This window comes from Schistocerca cancellata, chromosome 1, assembly GCF_023864275.1.
Source record: "Schistocerca cancellata isolate TAMUIC-IGC-003103 chromosome 1, iqSchCanc2.1, whole genome shotgun sequence".
NCBI lineage: Eukaryota > Metazoa > Arthropoda > Insecta > Orthoptera > Acrididae > Schistocerca > Schistocerca cancellata.
In genome coordinates this window covers 429,736,480-429,754,987 of record NC_064626.1, presented here as the reverse complement: position 1 = coordinate 429,754,987, position 18,508 = coordinate 429,736,480, and positions in this window count along the sequence as shown.

Below are 18,508 nucleotides of genomic sequence, written 5' to 3'. Positions count from 1 at the left end.
TTCATGTTAGTGGGGACATAGTGATAACATCCCATTACCAGAAGAGTCAACAGGAATAAACATGTGTGAGCAAAAACGTTTGACAGGTAATGTTAGCATTTACATGGCAGAAAGACAACTGAAGCCTTTGCTTCACTTTTTTAAAATAAACAACTCCAAGTTTTAACTTCACATAGCAATCATTTCACTTGTCCACTTGTATTTGATTGCTCATCTGTTGCTGAAGATGTTGAACACTTCAATAACACAACAATCATATAAAACATTTTGGTTTAATAACAACCTTCCTGTAGAACTAAGATATTGTAAATTTGCGTGGTACAACCAACTGATCCCTTATTTAATTCCTCAAATGCCACACTCAAAACACTTCAGTACTAGAAAAGCAAAATGGAGGCAATCCTCAATGATAAAATTGCTCCCTTATTATAGAGGAACACTAATGAGGTCCTTGCACAGGGAAGAACTTGGTGCTAGGATCTGCAATAAATAGGTTGTAAATAATCTGATAACTGCCATCAGAATGTGCGACCATGCTTAGACAGTGCTAAGGGTTTCAGCTGTGTGCTATACCATATTTGCCCAAACTTATTATGGAGATTCAGTTAGTTGCTATCCCAACACGTGCACAACCTAGAGTGACAATGTACCTCATTTATTTGCCATGGCAAGAACCAACAGACAACGGGTTTCCCACTGACCTCAAAGTAAAACTGTCCCGCGTTTTTATCCTGCTCTGTGAAATGGGTGAATATTATGTACTATGGAGCTAAACATTAATTGGATTGAGTTTCAAGAGTGTAATGATGGCTAAGCAGTTATTCTCAGTACTGGATAAAACAATTATTTCAACACTGTACAGAGTGCAGAGTCATCCTCCAGATTAAGCATCTCATTCTGCTCCACCACCTGATACTGATGAATGAGAAGTTTGCAATGATCTTCAGTCCACTAATAACTTTTCACCTGGAGCAGTCTACAAGTGAAATGGTGAAGACCAAGAGTTAATAAATAGGGGACTACTACAGTTGAATGCTACGTCAAAACAGTTCATGGGAATGGCTGTGTCATGCACATAAGATTCACCAAGCAGATTTTATCATCTGTTCCAACATCTTAAAATGGTGTTACAAGCCAGCCTGTCCCTTGAAAGAACAATGAGTTGTAAGTGCTTAGTCATTTTTGTCCTGGCATTTGTCGTGCAGTGGTTCTAAAAGGTAATGAAGTTAGATGTCCACTGAAGTGACAAAAGTCGTGGGTTACCTCCTAATATCATTGGACCTCATTTTGCCCAGCATATGCAGCAACTTGATGTGGCATGGATGTGATAAGTTGTCAGAAGTCTCCTGCAGAAATACTGAGTCGTGCAGCCGCTATAGCTGCCCATAATTTTGAAAGTTTTGCCAGTGCAGGATGTTGTACACGAAGTGACCTCTCAGTTATGTTCCATAAATGTTACGTGGGTGCCCAAACCAATCACTTGAACTGTCCAGAACGATCTTCAAACCAATCATGAACAATTGTGTCCTGGTAACATGGCAAACTGTCATCCATAAAAATTCCATCATTGTTTGCAACATGAAGTCCATGAATGACTACATACGGTCTCCAAGTAATCGAATATAACCACTTTGTCAGTGATCAGTACATTTGGACCAGAGGACCTCATCCATTAAAAGTAAACACAGTTCACACCATTATGGAGCTACCACTATCTTGCACAGTGCCTTGTTGCCAATTTGGGTCCATGGTTTCTTAGGGTTTGCACCAGACTTGAATCCAACCCTTGGCTCTTGTCAACTGAAATAAAGACTCATCTGACCAGGCCATGATTTTCCAGTTGTGTAGGGTTCAATTGATATGGTCATGAGCCCAAAAGAGGAGCTGCAGGCGATGATGTGCTGTTAGCAAAGGCGCTCGCTTCGGTCATCTGCTGCTTCAGTCATCTGCTGCCACGGTCATCTGCTGCCATAGTCCATTAATGTCACATTTTGCGTCACTGACCTTATGGATATGTTCATCGTACATCCCACATTGATTTCTGTGGTTATTTCATGCAGTGTTGCTTGTCTGTTAGCGCTGACAACTTCATGCAAACATCACTGCTCTCTGTCATTGAGCAAAGGCTTTCGGCCATTGTGATGTCTGTATTGAGAGATAATGCCTGAAATTCGGCATTCTCAGCACATTCTTGACACTGTGGATTTCAGAATAATGAATTACCTAATGATTTACAAAATGGAATGTCCCATGCTTCTAGCTCCAACTACCATCCCGTGTTCAGATTATGTTAATTCGCTTTTTGAGGTCACAATCATCTTGAAAACTTTTCACGTGAATCACCTAAGTACAAATGACAGTTCTGCCAGTGCACTGTCCTTTTATACCTCGTGTAAATGATACTGCTGCAGTTGGTATACAGGGTGTCCCAGCTATCTTGTCCACCCAAAATATCTCTGGAACAATAACAGCTATTGGAAAACGACTTTCACCGGTACCAATGTAGGGCTGGGGCCCATGAATGTACATATTTGGAAACATTCTAAAACGAAAGCATATGTGTTTTTTTAACACAAACTTATTTTTTTTTTAAATGGACCTCCTATATTTTTTCTTCAGCAATCGTTGATTGCATCGCAATATTCCCATTACATTCCGAGATATTAAGACGCGAAGTTGACGCTTGAAACACCCGACATGGGCTGCTAGCGCACGTCCTGAGGCTCAGGCGTGAACCCCATGCTGCCCGTAATCGCGATGTGATTGACATGCGTAATCACACTTCCATACTTATCAAGAGGTCCGAAACGAATAATACGGTCTGCTGCCATCCTGCATTAACGTCGTACATTCCAGCAGGTATTTATCCCATAGGCTAGGGGTTCTGTAACATATCTGTGTACCGCAACGTTAGTCACAAAGTTAACTTCGCTTATCGTTAATCCGTTACTAAAAAGGTAATGCCGTTCAACGTTAAAACTTTACTTTACTGTAGATCTAGCGCAAGTGACAGTTAATGATTCACTCGTAATAGTAAAATTCATGTTGATGGTTTTAGTGAAACGAGCAAGTGGACTAAAAGTTTTACTGTTGTTTAGGTAAAAATGTTTTGATTTGGGAAGTTCAGGTAGGACATAGAAGATGAATGTAAACATGCTTAACCAATTAGTTTTATTATCACATAATTATCAATGTTATGTTTATCTAGTGCGTTAAATGACAAATTGTTGCAAACAAATGTTTCTTAACATCACTGGGTAAAATGGCCCTTTGTAGAAACTTCCACTGTGATACCAGCACTACATACTAAACATAGCGTTCACATCTCATGCTCAAAGTGATGCCAATTGGCTTGGATACATAGGGTCACTGCGGATGAAGGATGCCCTACTTCGTGCTATTGTTTCCTCTTTGATGGCTGTACAAGCATTAATAATGCGTTGCTTCATGTACTCTAGTGTTGTTGGTTCATTTTGGTAAACAGCATCCTTCACTGCTCCCCAAAGAAAATAATCCAGCGGTGTAAGGTCCGGAGATCGGGCAGGCCACCTAACTGGGCCACCTCGTCCAATCCACCTACTAGGGAACTTACGGTTCAGTAGTCGTCGTGCTCGTAAGGCGTTATGTGCAGGGCATCCGTCATGCTGATACCACATGACCATTCTCTGGTTCAGAGGTACGGTGTCCAAGAGAACAGGAAGATTGTGTCGTATAAATCTGGAGTATTGTCTGCCATTTTGGATGCCATTTATAAAGAAAGGTCCGATAATGGTATCTCCAATAATCCCACACCAAACATTAACTTTCCACGGACGTTGATGCTCTACCTGGCGGAGCCATTTTGGATTGTTTGCGGACCAATAATGCATATTCCTCATATTGACAATTCCTTTGTTGGAGAATGATGCCTCGTCGGTAAAGAGAACATCTGCAAAAAAATTTGGGTTAGCCAGAAGTTTTTGCTGAGCCCACCAACAAAATGTTACCCTATTGCGGAAGTCATTTCCATGAAGATCCTGGTGTAAATGAACATGGTAAGGACGAAATTTATGACGTTTAAGAATACGCTGTGCACTTGATTTCGACACACCAACTTCACGTTCAATTTGACGTGTGCTGATTTGAGGATTCACAGCTATGGTAGCGAGCACAGCAACTTCAGCACGTTCATCTGTGCGTGTTCTAGGACGATGTCGAGGTCTTGAATTTAAGCTTCCCATTTCACGTAGATGAGATGTGAGACGACCAAACATCCGGCGCGAAGGCGATGGCTTGTCAGGAAATCATTTTCTGTACAGTCGTTCTGCCTGAACATCATTTCGTCCACCTACAACAGGGTATGTAGAGTAGGGTAGAAAACAGACATATTAACTTAATAATCATAATGTTCGCTAACAGTACTATCAACAAACAAGCAATCTCATAACAATTTCCCGTCAACATACATTCTCCATAGATCAGCAGCATTTCTACCATATCTTCATGTGTGTACATTATACTGTACAGTATAAGTTCCACAACATAACGTTTATTCACAATGTGTACTACCTCCGTGCCGTCACTAGATTACTCTGATGCACGACTACACTGGCAAGCGGTGTACTGCACGGCAAAGCAACAACAAATGGGATGCTCGGAGGGTGGTGGAGTACAGGAGTTTACATGGGTCGCAAATAATAAACAAGGCGAAGTGGTAACTGTGTCAGTAGTGGGAACTAGGTTGGACACTTGACTAGGTAGAGCCAGGCCCTGCGCGACAGGCACAATGGGTCATATAACGCATTAGATAAACCTTATTTTGGGTGTGCAGGATAAATAAGACAACCTGACGAGTGTACACCGATCGGTACTGGTTCATATTGTGTACGTAGATACGTAAAACGTGCAAGAGGGAAACCATTATGTGCTTATGAGAGTTGATGGCAGCAGACCGTATTATTCGTTTCGGACCTCTTGATAAGTATGGAGGTGTGATTACACATGTCAATCACATCACGATTACAGGCAGCATGGGGTTCACACCTGAGCCTCAGGACGTGCGCTAGCAGCGCATGTCGGGTGTTTCAAGCGTCAACTTTGCGTCTCAATATGTCGGGATGTAATGGAAATATTCTGATGCAATCAACGCCATTGTGTATGTGCTTTGTCATGCTATGGATTGCTGAAGAAAAAATATAGGAGGTCCATTTAAAAAAAAACATAAGTTTGTGTTAAAAAACACACATGCTTTCGTTTTAGAATGTTTCCAAATATGTACATTCGTGGCCCCAGCCCTACATTGATACCGGTGAAAGTCGTTTTCCAATAGCTGCTATTGTTACAGAGATATTTTGGGTGGACAAGATAGCTGGGACACCCTGTATATGCATATCGCTGTCCCATGGCTTTTGTTTAGATTAGATTAGATTTACTTTCATTCCAATTGATCCATAGTGAGGAGGTCCTCCAGGATGTGGAACATGTCAGAAAAACAATAATACATGACAAATATTTACAATTAAAACAAATAAGCTAATGTACCATTCCACAGGTCCCAAGTGGAATGATCGTCATTTTTTAATGAACACTAAGAGTCATTTTACAAATACTAATGCACTAAATTTAAAATAAAAAAGTTTTTTATTTATTTATAAGGTAATAAACATGTAATACAACTACTGTAATAATTATTTACAATGAACACATTACTGCACTGAAATGGCGCAGAAGTTAGATTATACTTACACACACACACACACACACACACACACACACACACACACACACACAGACACACAAATTTTCAGTGAACACATTACTGCACTGAAATTGTGCAGAAGTTATGTTGTACTTATATACAAATCAGTTGGTTTTACTAAGAAATTCATCAATGGAGTAGAAGGAGTTGGCCACCAATAAATCCTTAAGGCTTCTCTTAAACTGAATTTCATTGGTTGTTAAGCTTTTTATGGCTGCTGGCAAGTTATTGAAAATGTGTGTTCCTGAATAATGCACACCTTTTTGTACAAGACTAAGTGACTTTAAATCCTTGTGAAGATTATTCTTATTTCTAGTATTGATTCCATGAATTGAGCTGTTGGTTTGAAAAAGTGATATACACTCCTGGAAATTGAAATAAGAACACCGTGAATTCATTGTCCCAGGAAGGGGAAACTTTATTGACACATTCCTGGGGTCAGATACATCACATGATCACACTGACAGAACCACAGGCACATAGACACAGGCAACAGAGCATGCACAATGTTGGCACTAGCACAGTGTATATCCACCTTTCGCAGCAATGCAGGCTGCTATTCTCCAATGGAGACGATCGTAGAGATGCTGGATGTAGTCCTGTGGAACGGCTTGCCATGCCGTTTCCACCTGGCGCCTCAGTTGGACCAGCGTTCGTGCTGGACGTGCAGACCGCGTGAGACGACGCTTCATCCAGTCCCAAACATGCTCAATGGGGGACAGATCTGGAGATCTTGCTGGCCAGGGTAGTTGACTTACACCTTCTAGAGCACGTTGGGTGGCACGGGATACATGCGGATGTGCATTGTCCTGTTGGAACAGCAAGTTCCCTTGCCGGTCTAGGAATGGTAGAACGATGGGTTCGATGACGGTTTGGATGTACCGTGCACTATTCAGTGTCCCCTCGACGATCACCAGTGGTGTACGGCCAGTGTAGGAGATCGCTCCCCACACCATGATGCCGGGTGTTGGCCCTGTGTGCCTCGGTCGTATGCAGTCCTGATTGTGGCGCTCACCTGCATGGCGCCAAACACGCATACGACCATCATTGGCACCAAGGCAGAAGCGACTCTCATCGCTGAAGACGACACGTCTCCATTCGTCCCTCCATTCACGCCTGTCGCGACACCACTGGAGGCGGGCTGCACGATGTTGGGGTGTGAGCGTAAGACAGCCTAACGGTGTGCGGGACCGTAGCCCAGCTTCATGGAGACGGTTGCGAATGGTCCTCGCCGATACCCCAGGAGCAACAGTGTCCCTAATTTGCTGGGAAGTGGCGGTGTGGTCCGCTACGGCACTGCGTTGGATGCTACCAGTGTTAAAGACTGTGATGGAGCTCCGTATGCCACGGCAAACTGGCTGACACTGACGGCGGTGGTGCACAAATGCTGTGCAGCTAGCGCCATTCGACGGCCAACACCGCGGTTCCTGGTGTGTCCGCTGTGCCGTGCGTGTGATCATTGCTTGTACAGCCCTCTCGCAGTGTCCGGAGCAAGTATGGTGGGTCTGACACACCGGTGTCAATGTGTTCTTTTTTCCATTTCCAGGAGTGTATTTTTAATGACAAATTTCATTAAGGAATAAATATATTGGGAAGCTGTAGTTAGTATCCCTAGTTCCCTAAACAGGCTTCTGCAGGATGTTCTTGAGTTCACACCACATATAATTCTTACTGCACGTTTTTGTGCCCGGAAAACTTTACCTTGGCTTGATGAATTACCCCAAAAAATAATCCCATATGACATTATGGAATGAAAGTAAGCATAGTATGCCAGCTTTTTCATTTTTATATCCCCTATGTCTGACAAAATTTGCATTGCAAACAGAGATTTGTTAAGACGCTTCAGCAGTTCTGTGGTGTGCTCCTCCCAGTTGAATTTATTATCAAGCTGTAATCCCAAGAATTTAACACTGTCCACTTCTTCTATCTTCTTGTCATCATATGTTAGACATGTACTCTTGGGACACCCCTTACAAGTTCTGAACTGCATGTAGTGTGTTTTTTCAAAGTTTAGTGATAAAGAATTGGCTAGGAACCAGTGATTAATGTCCACAAATATTTTATTGGCTGATCTTTCTAAGACTACACTTGATTTGCTATTTATTGCAATGTTTGTATCATCGGCAAACAAAACAAACTTGTCATCTGGTAATGTTACTGATGAAAGGTCATTGATATACACAAGAAAAAGTAAGGGCCCCAAAATGGAACCTTGTGGGACCCCACATGTAATTAGTTCCCAGTTGGATGATGCCTGATAGCTTGATACATGTCTCTTTCCTAATAACACCCTTTGTTTCCTGCCAGAGATATGATTTGAACCATTTTGCAGCATTTCCTGTTATACTATAATATTCTAGTTTACTTAAAAGGATATTGTGATTTACACAGTCAAATGCCTTTGACAGATCACAAAATATACCAGTTGCCTGCAATTTTTTGTCTAATGAATTAAGCACATTTTCACTGTAAGTGTAGATAGCCTTCTCAATATCAGAACCTTTTAGAAATCCAAACTGTGACTTTGACAGTATGTTATTTGAGATAATATGGTTATAAAGACGGCTGTACATTACTTTTTCGAAAATTTTTGAGAATGCTGGCAACAGCGAAATTGGACGGAAATTTGATGCTATTTCTTTATCTCCCTTCTTAAACAGTGGCTTAACTTCAGCATATTTCAGCCATTCAGGAAATATTCCACTAATAAACGACTGGTTACACAGATAGCTTAATATGTTACTTAGCTCAGAATCACATTCTTTAATTAACTTTGTTGATATTTCATCATACCCACTAGATGTTTTTGATTTTAAAGATTTTATGATGGACATTATTTCTGTTGGGGTAGTGAGGGTCAAATTCATATTATGGAAGTTACTTGAAATGAAATGTCTGGTCTAAGGTAATCCATAGCAGCATCTACTGAACCAGACAACCCCATCTTTTCAGTAACAGTTATAAAATGTTTGTTAAAAAGTTCTGCAACACTATACACATCTGTCACCAATGTAGCATTTACTCTTAATGCTATTTGTTTCTCTTCATGTCTGGTTCTACCGGTCTCCTCCTTCACTATATCCTATTTTGTCTTTATTTTGTTATCTGATATGACTATCTTTTCCTTGTAATATATTTGCTTTGACATCCGTATTACAGTCTTTAATATTTTGCAGTATTTCTTATACACCTCAGTGTATATGCCGTAAGTGTTACTGTGAGACCTTTTGTTATCAGAGTGGTGTGTGACTGTGTACCCCTGGCAGAACTGCCAAAGCTGCACTACCTGCCCTCTCTCCCTTAAAATTACCTTTCTACTACTTTTTACACAAAGATTTCTGTATGGAGTGGCATGTAAATTACATATCCCTTCCCATCTTTTGTTTGCTTCATTCACTGTCACACCTCGCTCCAGTTCTGAGTCGACAAAAATCAGAATCCTTCAGGTAAATAACATGTTTGCTACTTTTTTATTTTACCCACTTGCTGACCTTCAAGGTCATATGACAAGCCCAGATCAGCAGTGTAGTCAGCAGCTATGTAAAACAAGTATACTGTTGTCCCAGAAACCATGTTTGTGATAGAACTCTGTTAACTAATAGTTGTTTCTTTATTATGCTACTTGGCAAAATTTCACTGTGGCAACAGCATGTGTTTAGAGTTGGAGGGTGAGGGAAATGCTTTTTGTTAAAGGCAGACAATAGGAACACGAGAGGTCCTACAAACTCCAGCTTCTACATCTCTGTGACTCTAGCTATAGTGTTGAGAGAGGAAGTGTACATTGTAGAGTTACTGACCAGCTGCCCCACAACTTTGTGGTGTTTTCAACATCAACAGAATCTGCAGTTACACATGCAGCAAATGCTTCTTAACCCAAGTATTTAAGAAGATATATGACACTGATTTGCAATTCCAGCTCTGATCACTATACATAGCCAAGAATTTTTAACGTTAAAATTTACTATATCCTCTCTTTTACAGAATAGAGTGAACTGGTTTTTTTTTCTGATTTAAATGGTAGCTGATTATGGATCAGGATGTTTCCCTGGCACTTTGTCTCTCATAAACAACAAAAAAAAATCCATCACCACAAACATGCGGACAACAATAATACACAGTACTAGATAGGTAAACAATGATACATAGTACTAGGTAGGTGTGACTTATTCAGTTGCTTATCAGTGTACATATGTGTGTAATAGTCTCATAAGTTTTAATCAGTTGTACTTTTTGGCTGTTGGTCTTATGGGCTCTTAGCTTCAGATCCTTGTCAAAAAGTTAAAAGTTTATTATAATTCTTGTTATAAGCTAATACAACTTAATGATAATTTTGTACTTTCACAAACCCGCGGATGGCTTTTGAGACTTCTGAAACAAAAATTCTTTCATTGATTACAAATAATTATGCTGTACATAACTGATGATAAAACTACAAATATAGTAATAACAATAAACCAGTTATCCTTTGTGTACTTTAGATAGTCCAGATGTGTATATAAAGATACTTCATGAATTATTTGCATGTAAAAAAATTTAAAAATAAAATCTGATATCAAAAGGGCTATACTAATGTCTTAATAGTTGGTTCCATCCACAAATGGAGCTAGAGCAGGGTGCCGCAACCAATCCGTCTTCTCAATAAATCGATATAATGTGAGTGAAAGACCAGGAAATGCTGCCACAAAGAACTGCTGCAGTCGCGTTGTTGTCTGGATGTCCATGTTTTGCATACTGTTTAGACAATCCCTCATAAAATTCAGTAACCCAACTGGTGTATTACTGTAACTAACAACTGATGGTGCTATTTCTGGCAGGAAAGTGCGCACCACAGACACCTGCAGTATTAGAAAAAGAAAAACGTTAAAGGAAAGAACAGGTATACATATTAGTGAAATAATACATATATTTTAAAATCAACTAATTTTTTTCTGTAAATCTTCTGATTTGTTTGAAAATATTCTGCAATGCCTGCCATGAGAATATTATTTGGAAGGTGAAGAAAGGATCAGTATCAAAATATGAAAAACGTTAAAACCCAATGACAGATTAAGTGTAAGGCAGTTGAGACAGCATCTGAGTTGTCCTATTATTGAAGTATGCTTTGCTGGAAGATTATTATAATAATTCTCAATGAAATATCATTAACTGGAAACCAAGGAACTTCACATTAGTTCAGTGTGCCAGGAGAGAGACGAAACAAACCAATCTACTTTTGCGGGATAGAAACATTTGCAAGTAAAATACACAGTGAATCAGAGCAGGAGAGAAGTTTCATAGTGGCGAAATATCTCACATTCTCCGTTGTCCTCAAGAACACATGCAACCCTGCATCATAGACGGAGACCACAGATGCAATTAAGAAGCTCAGGCTGGAATATTTTGGACTTTTATATTTCTCATTCCAGCAGCTTGAAGAGTGGGGTGTTAGCTAATTTTGTTGTATACTTCCATATCCTATTTTCTTATAGAATTATCATTTGGGGTTATATAACTAAAATAAATACTGTAATGTGCCTATTCAGCAAAAGCTAGCAATAGGAGTATTGTATAAAGTAGATAATCAGGTTAAATCGACGTCTCAGTACATTTACTCTGCAGCTGTTTTTGTTACTAATAATAAAAGTCAATACCTGTTACACAATCACAATACAAGAAACAATAGTAATTTCCATGTAAACTTCCTTTCTTTTGTAAGGTTTCAAATTGGGGTTTTGTGTTGTGGTGAAGATATCTTTACCAACTCCCATTAGATGTAAAACAATAGATTGGGAAACCTTATAAATTCAAAAGAAAACTAAAATTGTACCTTATTGAACACTCATTCTGTGAGCTATCTTCAAGGACTTACTGGGAATCTTAAATGCTTGGTATATAACGATGTTTCTTGTATACAGACCTTTGTTGTTATAGATCTATATAAACATGAGTCATGTAAACATTTAACTAACATTAGGAGATAATCATGTCTATGAAGGTAAGTAATTAAATATTGGATATTTTATCATTACTTTTTACAAAGGTATATGCCTTATTTTGTAGATTAGTAACCTTGCTTTGCAATGTGTGGGCCGTGTATCGTGTTTCAGAACCCCGCCCCCTCAGAATGGAACAAAAGCTGTTTGGCGGGGCTCGTAACATTGTATACGCTTTTGCTTTGATTGACTGCAGACGTCTGCATGACTCATCTCCTCTTCCAGCTCCTTGGAGGAATAAAGAAAATCTCATGAATAATGGTTCAAGTGTTCCTGCACTGTCTACTGCGGAAACTTGAGATCATTTAGACAGATTTGCACTGATCAGCTGAACACTTTTCTATTTTAGAGTTCACCTTGGATGGTACTGTATGCAGATCCATGATTAATAATTAAGTCTATAGCAATTTTATCATCAATGTTAAGATGTCAGAGGTGTGGCTTTCGCATGCTCTGCATAACGTGCTCTACAGTGTGTGCTTTTATGTGCACACCAAAATGTACAAGCACCTCAAATTAAATGGATAGCACAGAATAAGTTATTTTGTTTGCACTATCTGACAGAGGATGTAATAGGTTGGAAATAGAGGGTTTGATAGGCAAAATTAACAATGTGGCAAACTTTTTAGAGCCACTCGTTTTAACAGCTAGGAGTGAGTTGTTGGAATCAGCTGTTAATGGAATACAAAACTCCACTCTGAAAACCAATTTTGATATCATTCTCATTTTTTACATTTTGAAATATTCGTTAATTTTTTGTGTTTTTCTTACTAAATATTTTAGTGTAAGTCCTAGAAATACTTAATGAGACAGTAGAAAATCCGGAATGGAATAACAATATACATACATCATCCACTGCAGCTACTCTGGTTGTGTCACTGGCATCTCCTACCCGAGTAAAGACAGGACCACATGTGAGAGCAGACGTGATCTACCAACTTAGCTGCAACCTTTGTGCCATATTCTGTGTTGGCATGACCACTAACAACTTGGCATGAATGACCACTACCAAACTGTGGTGAGGAGAGAGCTGGACCATCTAGCTGCTGATCGTGTCACCAAACACAATGTGCTTGACCTGTGAGTATTGGGAACTCTCCTGACAATATATCCTTCATTCCTGTAATCTCCCCCAGCCTCAACCTTTGCCAGTCCCTTCTCCCACTCCCGTCCTATGCATACCTGCTTTCATTCTCCCCACCCCCCCCCCCCACCCCACCCCCCGACCCCCTTTGCCCCTTTGTGCACTAGCATATTTCTTTCCCTTTCTTTACTTCTCTTTTCTCTCCTTGTGATACAAATGTGTATTACATTATATTTCAAAATACTATCAGTCGGTTTTCCTCTCTTTTTTTTTATTGTTCCTCAGTACCCCCCATTTTTGCTTCATTTATCCTGAACCAGTAATCCATGCTAAGAGAGTTCTGTCTAATCTAAAAGTCTTAGCATTGCCATCCATTCCTCAGTGCTGTTACACCTGTTTTGAGTATCTTCAGTAGTTGTTCATACTGTTTTGGGGGTCCAAATGGTTAAGAAAACACCTCTACTCTCCACATTGTACAATGTTTTTCTATCACTTCCAGCAGTGATTGCTAAAAAAAAATAAAAGCCAGTCCACAAGTTGCAAATGTATGGTTTGCAAAATCAGAACTAAACCAGGCCTGAGTGGACTCCCTGCTGTGGACACAATAAAAATTCTGTAATTTTGTACTGGTTCTATGTTAGATTAATATGTTACTTATTTAGTATTTTTAGAATTATTTTGAAAGACTTTTTCAATACTATTATAGATGACGATGTGGTCTTCAGACTGAAGACTGATTTGACAGAAGTCCCTATGCTATTCTACCCGGTGCAAGTCTCATCATCTCTGAATAACCATTGCAACTTGATTAATTTGGATCTGCGTACTGTATTCATGCTTAGATCTACCCCCCCCCCCCCCAACACACTTCCCTTCATTACCAAATTGACTACTTCTTCATGCCTTAGATGTGTTCTATCACCGATTTCTTTTCTTTACTCAAATCATAAATTTCTTTTTCAATTTAATATTTCCTCATTAGTTATTTGAACTACCTAACTATTCCTTGAATGATAAAATCATTTTAAATATCCACCTAGGTTCTCAATGGCACAACCTAGGTTGATATTTAAAATGGTTTTATCATTCAGACGTTTTGTCAAGGATATGGATCCACAAATGAAGAAACTGATACCCAACTAGTCTTCGGCATTATTCTACACTCTGGACAAATGCCTTCAGGAGACTTAAATTTATATTAGTTTGTAACAAATTCTTCTTTTCAGAAATGCTTTCCTTGTTATTGCCAGCCTACATTTCATGTCCTCTCTACTTCCGCCACTGTCTGTTATTTTGCTGCCCAAATAGCAAAACTTATCTACTTTTGGTATCTCATATCCTAATCTAATTCCTCCAACGTCGCCTGATTTAATTTGACTACATTTCGTTACCTTTACCATTACCATCTTTTACCTGTTGATATTCATCATATAACCTATTTTAAATACACTATGCATGCTTTTTAGCTGCTCGTCCAAGTCCTTTCCCATCTCTGACAGAATTCAGAATTTTGAAATCCTGTAACTTAATGAAATTACCAGGTAGAAACCTAGGAGTGACTAAATTTGCCAAAAACACACATTCTGCTTTGATATATGCTTAGAAATGTGAAAATTTTTTTGGGTGTCATCAGTGCTCAGTAACAAAAGATTGGCATATAATATGAACAAATTTGACAAACAAATTACTCTGCTGTCGATCCAAATGGTGCACCATCAAAGTGACTGAGGATACTACTAAATCGGCACTTACCCCGCTGATTTTTTACGTTGCCATACAATCAGAGTAAATTTATAACAATTTAAACATCAGAGTGTAAAGATTTCTAATGAAAACCTTACTGCTGGCTGAATTCAATGTGCAAAACATTAGATATATAATGGGTACCAGATGCTCCCTGGCTGTTTTCTTATTCATAACTTTTTAGACGACACTTAAGTAACTGCCATGAGTTAACGCATCAGGGTAAACCAGTACTCAACAAGAGTGTGCTATCTACATGACTTCATCAATGTATATAAGATTTAAAATTACAAGGACACGGAATGGCTGGCCAGTACTTATGTTCAGGACCCAACGTTCGAAGTATCTACAACTGTGCCCTGCAAGCCAATGTGAAATGCATGGCAGAGGGTGTCTCCCATTGTTCCGCACATCAGGGTTTTGTACGATTCCATTTGCAAATGGAGCTTGAAGAGAATGGTTGCTTAAATGCCTCTGTGCCCACTGTAATTCATCTAACTTGTCTTTGTGCTTACTATGGGAGTGATACAAAGAAAGCCAGATTTCTCATTTAATACTGGTTCTTAATGCTTAGTTTAGAAGAGGTTTGAAATTATTCTTAAAGTTTATTGGAAGTTGCTAAGTGTTCTCATTATGAAACTCTGGATGAATAAAATTCAGTAATTTGCCCTCCATTTTAGGCAAAAACTAGTTTTTCACACATCTAAATATTTGTGACTTCATATCTCCTGAACTATGAGTCATATAATTTTGCAGGTACATTCATCTGTGTGTGTGTGTGTGTGTGTGTGTGTGTGTGTGAATACTATCTGGAAACTGTGTTGTGAATAGGTTAGTAGTTAGGAAGTAAAATTTTACTGCATGGACAGCAGAAATACAGGAATTCTTTTCCTTTCATCATTTTGTGGGGTTTTAAATTATGTCTAGTTCGTTGGATGTCACTAAGTGCTGTCATTCTCAAAGTACTGGATGAATCAAGTCGAAGCATTTGTGTGCCATCAGTTACCTTGTGTTGAGTCACACACACATTTTCTGACTATAATACTCCCTTATTATACTATACTTTTTACACGTGATTATACCTCTTAGTGAATAGATTGACTGCTTTAAATTTTGAAATTTGGTCAGTAATCAAATGAATTATTGAAAATCAAATTTTTTTTGCCCATGAAGCCATTAGACAGGCAACCTGTGAATGGGTCTGGGTACAAGGCCACAGGTTCTGGGATAGTCTGTTAGTGATATAGATAATCTAGAATGGGTCACACAAGGGTTTTTCTAGCAATCTCTTTTGTAGACTGATCACAATGTCCCAGTGACCTACCAATGAATTTAAGTCTGCAAACCACTTTACCTAGGATTTAGCCTATGTGGTCAGTCTGTTTCGTATTGCTACAAATTGTTACTCTCAGGTATTTGTATGAGTTGACTGATTACAATTGTGACTCATCAATATAGTAGTCATCTATGTTTCCTGAAGAGCCTAATTTTACATTTCTGAACATTGAAGCACTTTGCCAGTCTTTGCACAACTTGGAAATTGTATACAGGTGCAGCTTTTTCCGGAGAGTGCTTCACTGTAGGTAACCACATCATTCAGAAAAAGTCTGAGGTTACTAATAATTTTGTCTACCAGGTCACACCTAAAGTTACAGCTACAGCCAAGGTAACACGCTGTGTCCTTCCTATTACGAAACCCAGTCACAAATTTTATTTGTTATCCCATATGATCATAATTTCATTCATAAGCATTGAAGTGATGCACTGAGTCAAATTTTTTTGAAGTAAAAAAATACTGCATCTACCTTACTGTCTTGATTTATAGTTATAAAGGAGTCTTGTGAATGAAGTGCGAGTTGGGTTTCTCATGACCATTGTTTTTGGAATCCATGATGGTTGGCATAGAGAACATCCTTTTGTTTGAAACACATCATTACACATGAAAAGTTCATTAGGTACATACGTATCTGATGTGCGTTCAACTGAGAGATCAGAATGGGGCCCTCCGTGGAACTCACGGACTTCTAATGTGGTCAGGTGATATGTCTGTACATGAGATTTCCACACTCCTAAACATCCCTAGGTCCACTGTCCTGATGTGATAGTGAAGTGTAAACGTGAAGGGACACATACAGCATTAAAGCGTACACTCCAACATCGTCTGATGGAGACTGCTAACATTTGAAGAGGGTCATAATGTGTGATAGGCAGACATCTATCCAGACCATCACACAGGGATTCCAAACTGCATCAGGATTCACTGCAAGTACTATGACAGTTACGCGGGAGGTGAGAAAACTTAGATTTCATGGTTTGAGCGGCTGTAAATGCCAAACAACATGTTGCTTGGTGTAAGGAGCGTAAACATTGGATGATTGAACAGTGGAAAAGTGTTGTGTGGAGTGACGAATCACATGTATAATGTGGCGATCCGATGGCAGGGTGGGGGTAAGGTGAATTCTCAGTGAACATCATATGCCAACAAGTGTAGTTCCAACAATGAAATTCAGAGGCAGTGGTGTTACGGTGTGGTCGTGTTTTTCGTGGAGGGGGCTTGCACACCTTGTTTTGCGTGGCACTACCATAGCACAGGCCTACATTGATGTTTTAAGCACCTTCTTGTTTCCTACAGTTGATGAGTAATTCGGGGATGGCAACTGCATCTTTCAACACGATCGAGCACCTGTTCATAATGCACGTCCTGTGGTGAGGTGGTTACACAACAATAATAACATCCCTGTAATGGACTGGCCTGCGCAGTCCTGATCTGAATCCTATAGATCACCTTTGGGATGTTTTGGAATGCTGACTTTGTGCTTGGTCTCACCGACTGACATCGATACCTCTCCTCAGTGCAGCACTCCATGAAGAATGGGCTGCCATTCCCCAAGAAACCTTCTAGCACCTGATTGAACACATGCCTGCGAGAGTGGAAGCTGTCATCAAGATTAAGGGTGGGCCAACATGTTGAATTTCAGCATTACCGATGGAGGGTGCCATGAACTTGTAAGTCATTTTCGGCCAGGTGTCCAGATACTTTCGATCAAATAGTGTACTTTCCCTAGCTGCTCCTGGAACTTCCATGAAGCGTAAATCCCATTTTTCTGCTCGCAAACTACTTCAATAATATGCTATCAACAGTGAGCTGCACAATGGACTAAATTGTTGTAAAGGAGTTGTAACGTGCTGGGACATTATGGGCGTAGATATCACAGAACTACAACAGGAATTCGAATGGAAACTGAACTGAACTGAACTGAAGTTCAGAATTTCATAAAAAGGCTTGATTGTGAGCTAAAGAAGTCAGCATATTTTATTTTGACATTCGATTTACCAAAGTTGCCTGAATATATTGCAGCAGGTTTTCTTTGCTTTGATGTTATGCTCTAAGAACCCAATCAAAAGTCATCACTTTGGTCATGCCACCATGGGTTGCAATTGTCAGGCTACATGTGAGAGCCATGACTCCACTGCTCACAAACTTGGTATTCAATATGTAGCCCCACCCAGCTGTGCCCATGCCTATCCCATTTGAGGGGAAGAATGTCCTGTCTTTGCAGAAGAGAATAAAATACAGGAGATTAAAGTGACACAAGGCATCTCATACTCTGACACAAAGACGACATTTAAGATCTTGCAGCCACCCACTTCTATGCAGTCATTTGCACCAGCTTTGGAGAATCCTGCAAATCTGCACAGCAAGTCAAACAACCAAGTATTCTTGCATCCGAAATAATAGTTGCAGCAGTGCCTCTTGTTGGAAAGAATAACAGACCCTCTTGATAGACAGAAGAGGAGAACCAAAAACATACTTCTGTTTAAATGTTCTTACCACCATCCCCAAAATCCAGCTGGTGACAAAAACCTATAGGACAAAATGATCATGTCGAAAGCCATCAGACCATGTGACTCTGGTCCTGTCTGATGGATAAGATGATGACCATAGTGTTGGTGGAATGGATGCCGACATCT